Source organism: Mastomys coucha, unplaced genomic scaffold, assembly GCF_008632895.1.
Source record: "Mastomys coucha isolate ucsf_1 unplaced genomic scaffold, UCSF_Mcou_1 pScaffold6, whole genome shotgun sequence".
NCBI classification, from domain to species: Eukaryota; Metazoa; Chordata; class Mammalia; order Rodentia; family Muridae; genus Mastomys; species Mastomys coucha.
Genome location: NW_022196912.1, coordinates 125,746,650 through 125,752,649, shown reverse-complemented (window position 1 = coordinate 125,752,649; position 6,000 = coordinate 125,746,650). Strand labels below are relative to the sequence as shown.

The following is a 6,000-nucleotide window of genomic DNA, read 5'->3' as shown; positions in this document are numbered from 1 at the left end:
TGGCTTCCTGGGCTTTGGTGGCGCTGGCTCTGGTGATAACCACTTCCTGCTCCCGGCCAGGGTGACTCCGGACTTCCTTCTGCTCCTGGGGTCATCGCTGAGCCTGGCTCATTGTAGCTTCATCTAGGTGGGGCTGGGAGAGGAAGGACTCTTGAGTCCCTGCAAGCAGGATGAGCATGGCCAGGGGCCAGGCTGTCAAGAGTGGCAGGGGCATCTGCTGCTGGCTCCTAGGGAGATCTTCTTCCTGCAGGGGGTGGGGGGGCTCCACAGTTTGCACAGCCCGGCTCCCCATTCTGCTGTGAAGGTAGGACAGGAGCTGGGTTTCCAATGAGTGACCAGGAAAACGGAACTTTGAAGGGGCGTGTCTGTTTAATGAGGGATCAGGCTAAATGGAACCCAACCCAATGCCTTTCCAGGTGGGCAGGCCAAGACCAGAGGAAGGAAAGCCTGGTCTCTGATGGAGCAGGAGAGCAATGGGGCTTAGGCTTGGGGAGAGAACATAGGTGCAGCCCCGTCCCCGACCATGCTGGCCAAAAAGAAACGGTGGTTGATGAACAGAAGGGGGGAAAAATGCTTCCAGCAGAAGAGGGCCGGAGGAGACTGGAGCAGTAACTGTGCTCTCAGTCCCCAGCAGCCCGAGCTTGCAGCTGTCAGGGGGTGGAGGCTGGCTCAAGCTGCCCTAAACAGGAGGTCAGTTAGACCTGACTTTTCCTCATCTGCTGGTTCTAAAGCTAATTCCTTGTACTTCCACGGGGCAGGTCTTACAGGGACAGAGGGGTCTTAGGAGGCACAGCAAAAGTGCTCAGGCTCTCAAAACCCAGGTCTGCCTTGCAAGGCCAGTTTTAGGCCTTTTAGTCTGGGACGGACAGACTCAACTGGCCATCCTCATGAATCACCATGGTGCCCAGTCTGGAAGGCCCGTGTAGCCCAGAGCAGAGGTAGGAGGCTCAGCGGCGCCGAAGATGGCTATAGGAATACATGAGCCCAGCCTCCTGTGGTAGGGAGTCCAGAGCTGCTCAGACTGACCGGACTTCCTGCTGTTCATGCATGCTTCCGGCTTCTTGTCCAGTTCTAGGTAAAAGCTGATGTCGTGAAGCCTGGAGTTTTTCCGAGATGCCAGAGGCTGCGTCACAGCACTCTTGGCTTCTCATCTAAACCTATTCCTCTCACAGAACAGAGCCATGTGTGAGATTCCTTTGTGGTCCCAGAGTGGATCATCTTGCCTGTAGGGTAGCCTTGGGGCACCACTGCTTGTCAGGGTTGAGCAGGAAGGCAGACCAGGAAACTCTTGAGTCTTCCTCCCACTTCCAGCCAGTCTTCCACCTGACCAGGAGGAACTAGGAGAGGAGGAAGGCCTGAGACATTGGAGGGAAGCTACTCAGACTTTTCTGTAGAATGTTCTAGAGCACCTATAATTCAAGCACTCAACAGGCTGAGACAAGAAAATTACTGTGAGCTGGGCAGTGGTGGCACACGCCTTTAATCCCAGCACTTGGGAGGCAGAGGTAGGCAGATCTCTGAGTTTGAGGCCAGCCTGGTCTACAGAGTGATATCCAGGACAGACAACCAGGGCTACACAGAGAAATCCTGTCTCAAAAAACCAAAAAAAAAAAAAAAAAAGGAAAATTACTGTGGGAGGTGAGTTCTGAGCCAGCATGGGCTACAAGGGTGTAACTCTGCATAGAAAAACAAACCAGCTACCCACCAAGCCTGGAGAAATGGTTTGGCAGTTAAGGGCATTTCCCGCTCTTGGAGAGGACCCAAGTTTAGAGCCCAGCACCCACACTGGGTGGTTCACCACCACCTGCAACGTTGGAGAACACACACAAAGTTCTTTTTTGTGTGTGGTTTTGTTGTCTATTTGTTTGTTTTGTTTGTTGGAGACAGGGTCTCTGTGTATCCCATCCGTCCTGGAATTCATTCTGTAGACCAGGCTGGCCTCGAACTCAGATTCACCTGCCTCCCTGGTGCTGGGATTAAAGGCATGCACCAGCACTACCCAGCTTTGACAATTTCTTTTGACCTCCATGAGTACTTTCAGTTATATGTGTGCACACACGAGAACACATGTGCTCTTGCGCATGCACACGCACACGCACAAATAAAAATCAAAACCATCCCAAGCTCTAATTAGGGCCTGGACTCTGGGTTGAGAACACATGCTTGCCTCTCAGCCGGCCTGGCCCTCGCTTCCAGGCTGGGGAAGGTACCCAACTGCCCCAGCTCACAGGAGTTTGTGGGGAGGCCCCCCTCAAATGGACCATGGCCATGGTAGAAGGCAGTTAGGACTCCTTCAAACAGCAGCACCAACACTAGCTCTGGAAACACCTACCAGAAGGGAGGAATCTTCAGGCTCAAGGGGCCATCTTAGGGAGCCAGGACAACTCCCCAGGGAGCACGACAGGACCATTACAGGGTCCGTAGATATATGTGTCTTTCTCCTGAAATCAGGAGAAAGTAAACTTGTTCTCTGAGGAAAATGTTTCTAAATGTGTAATTTGACATATTTGTCTCTCTGTTGTTAAATACAAAGTCTAGGAAGTCACTGTGAAAGCAGCATAAAGATCACAATGGATTTGCTCACACTGCCAGACTTGGCCAACCCCAAACCGTCAGTTCTCTAACCTAAGTGACTGGAAGCTAACCAACTGATGTCTCCATCGCTCCCTATCCCTGTCTCCTTTACAGGAAAAATAACTTTGAGATAACCACTCTGGTTTTGGGGTTTGTGTCTGTTCTCCATATTTAGGTCTGTGCCTTTCTCCATATTTAAATCCAAAACCACAGGGCCCTGGCACATTTGTAAATTTTGTTTTATGAAATAAGGTACTGCTTCATCCTATAAATGGAAGGTAAGTCCAATTAAGATCTTGACACTTAAATTTGCTGTAACTTTGGATTTTGACAACAGCAATATAGATGACCCTGCTCCACAGTGGTCCCTGGGCTCCTGGGGTAATGAATTGAAACTGATGAGGTGGGCTGCCCTGCCAGGACATCAGAGCAACCTCAGCAGGAAGACTGAGTTGGCTGAGAGCCACGAATGGAAGCCCCTAGTTACATGAGGATTTCTCATCTCCACACTAAGCACTCTCTACACTGTCAACGACGAGCAGCTAACGGTGGATAGGAACAGGATCACAGGAAGTGAGGATACAGTCAGGCTACCTCCATCTGCTGACATGCCATCTTCGGAGACGGAGAAGACCACAGTGGACACTGTGACTGAGGCCGGGTTCAAGGTCAGCATTGTCAGCCACAGAGTTGGCCACAGGAAGTCTCAAGGTGCTCCTGGGAACCTTGCAGTGGGCTGGAGGACACCCAAGTAAGGTGGCCACTAGGTCCTGACAGCCACTTGGGGAGAGGAGAAGGTGGGAGGGGAAGGACTGTTTGAGCCAAAGGAAAATTGGCGCTATGTTATGAGGTAGGCCCATCCTCACGGGCTCCTTCATTAGTCCTCTTTTTGTCTCTGTAATAAAACTTCAATCAGGCAGAGAAGATTCTAGAATGGTGGCAGAGGATGATGCATAGGCTTCTGGGAGTCCTGGCTCAGTTGTTCTGAATGTCGGCTTGCTACTCAAGGCCTGGGGGATGGCCATGAGACACAAAGATGGAGGCAGTGTGAAAACATTCCACAAGTGCTGAGAGGCAACCTCTGACCCTCTGAATCGGGGAAAGAACCCTCTCGTGCATCCATGCAGTCATGGGGCAGGAAAAACCACCGAGAAGAAGCCAGAGTTGTGTGACTGGGGCTCCCAGCACCCCAATTTTCTCACCTGTCTCTGGGCTCTCGTGTGTATGAGAAGGCACAGCCTGGTGCCAACACTGAGAATAAGGCTCTGGGTGTGTCCCAGAAGGCAGCGAGCACACACCATGGGGCGAAAGGCTCTATCCTGCCAGGCAGATGCCCTGCTCTAGTGGCCAGGGACAAGGACATGAAAACTGAGCTCTGGAGGGCAGTCAAGACCTACCTAGCTGGAAAGCCTCTTTATCTGTGTTCAAGACCTGAGGACACCCCCAAGTTCAACACCCGAGGACACCCCCAAGTTCAAGACCCGAGGACACCCCCAAGTTCAAGACCTGAGGACACCCCCAAGGTGCCAGGAAAGTACCCAGGGGTAAGGGTTCAATAAATGTTAGTTGAGGAGGTGTCCTGTCTGGCTCTCTCTCTCCCTCTTGCTCGCTCTCTCTCTCTCTCTCTCTCTCTCTCTCTCTCTGTGTCTGTCTGTCTGTCTGTCTGTCTGTCTGTCATCTCCCAGCAATGCTATGAGGCTGGGTCCTGCAAGTAGGTATCTTTTAGGAATTAAGGCTTAAAGAGGAAAGAGCACCCTCAACTCCCCCAGCCCACTGTTGGCTCCAGGCCAGGCTAGACTTTCAACACCAAGCCTGCTCTCCCTCCGTGAGAACAACCCTAACACCAGCACAGCACCAGCACCGTGTGTCCCTAAGCTAACCACTCCCCTCTCTGGACCTCAGTTTTCCTATCTGTAGGATGAATCAGAGGGAGGGGCTGGAGTGTGTCTCAAGTCACCTTCTGGCCCTTGTCCTCTCACTCTGTCCTGTTCCTTTCTACACAGTGGGGCTACAACAGGCTTGTCCTCATGAGGGGTGCCTGCGGTCAGACTAGACCCTCTTCTGCTGGTCCTCACAAGCCCACATGCAGGTGTTTGCAGGACCCCGAGGACCCCACCTAGCCCATTCTATCCTATCCCAGGATCCAGACATTACCATTTGGCATGCACTTAAAGTATGTAGGAGGAGCTTGGCTTGGGCCGGGCTGGGGCCAGGAGGCTGCTCCCTGAACATCTGGAAACATCTGGAAGCCATCACCTGCTTCTCCCACGCATACTGGAGATAACACAACCTATTGGGTGGGGAGATGTGCATCTAAGCTGTGTTCTCAGTGGTGACTCTCAGGGAGGAGGCAGCAGTGCTTGCCCGCCCCCATCACCACCCCCACCCTGACCCCCCATCACCACCCCACCCTGACAAAGACACCATCCTCTGGAGCCCACACTCAGCTTGCTCTGGAGGGCGTGGAGCTGCTGAGTTTGTGCTGGAATGCACCTCTGTGGTTTGTGTGAAAATAACTGTTAAACACCCAGCTCGATTTAAAACAAACCTTATTTTCAGAATACGTACTCACTAATGGATCAGGTTCGCTAGGGTCTTCCAAAGGAAGCTGGAGGCGGTAGTGTACACCTGTGATCCTAAGGCTTGGGAGGTGGAGGCAGGAAGGCCAGAGGTTTAGGCCCTCTTTGTTTACACAGTGAATGCCAGGCCAGCCTTAGCTACATGAAACCTCAAGTCAAAAAGGCACAGAGCAAGAGAGACCAGCTGGGTAAGCACTGTTCCCAGGAATGTGAATACAGCAGGGTGCAAAAGGGGGGGCTGGTCAGGACTCAGGAGGCCACTGCCTAGGAAGCCATCTCTCCTGAACACCATGCAGGCACTGTCCCTCACAGGGCAGTGGGACTGAGTTACTTAGCAGGGCCCAGAATGGGCGCAGGACCCCCCACAGGGTGGAGATGGGATTCAAATCCCTGGGGTCCTCTACCTTAATCTTCCTCAATTTCCTGAATTCTGGTAACAGCGGGCAAGCTCCACACAAAGCTGTGCCAGCCAGCAACGCTGGTCAGCTCTTCCACCGAGGCCTGATCATACACAGCCAAAGCTGGCTGGAGTTTCTGAGTGCATCTGCCATTGCAGAGTATGTGGGAGTAGGTAGGGGGTGGGCCCTGGCAGGCCCCAAAGGTCATGTCGTCAGCCATCAGCCTGAGCCTCACAAAACATCAGGAAATGAAGCTCAGTCACAGAAGCAGCATAGAGGGAGAGCCTGGGGGAACTGAGGAAAACAGGCAGCAACTGGCAGAGGTCCAGATCCTCAGCCCCTCAGTAATGGGTCCTGGTCTTTGGCCTGTTCCCAGCTGAGCACTTCTGGCTGAGCAGCCTCCAAGCTGGACCACCACTGACCAGCTCTCCTGAGTCCCAGGAGGCATG

General features: G+C 52.8%; 1 long non-coding RNA gene across 1 annotated transcript; it reads left to right on the top strand.

The window, feature by feature from the left end:
- Nucleotides 1-1,411, top strand: LOC116080828. Its single transcript, XR_004114628.1, has 3 exons — nt 1-127; nt 232-416; nt 1,076-1,411. It is a non-coding gene; the product is annotated as an uncharacterized LOC116080828 (long non-coding RNA).
- The last annotated feature ends 4,589 nt before the right edge of the window (nt 1,412-6,000 follow it).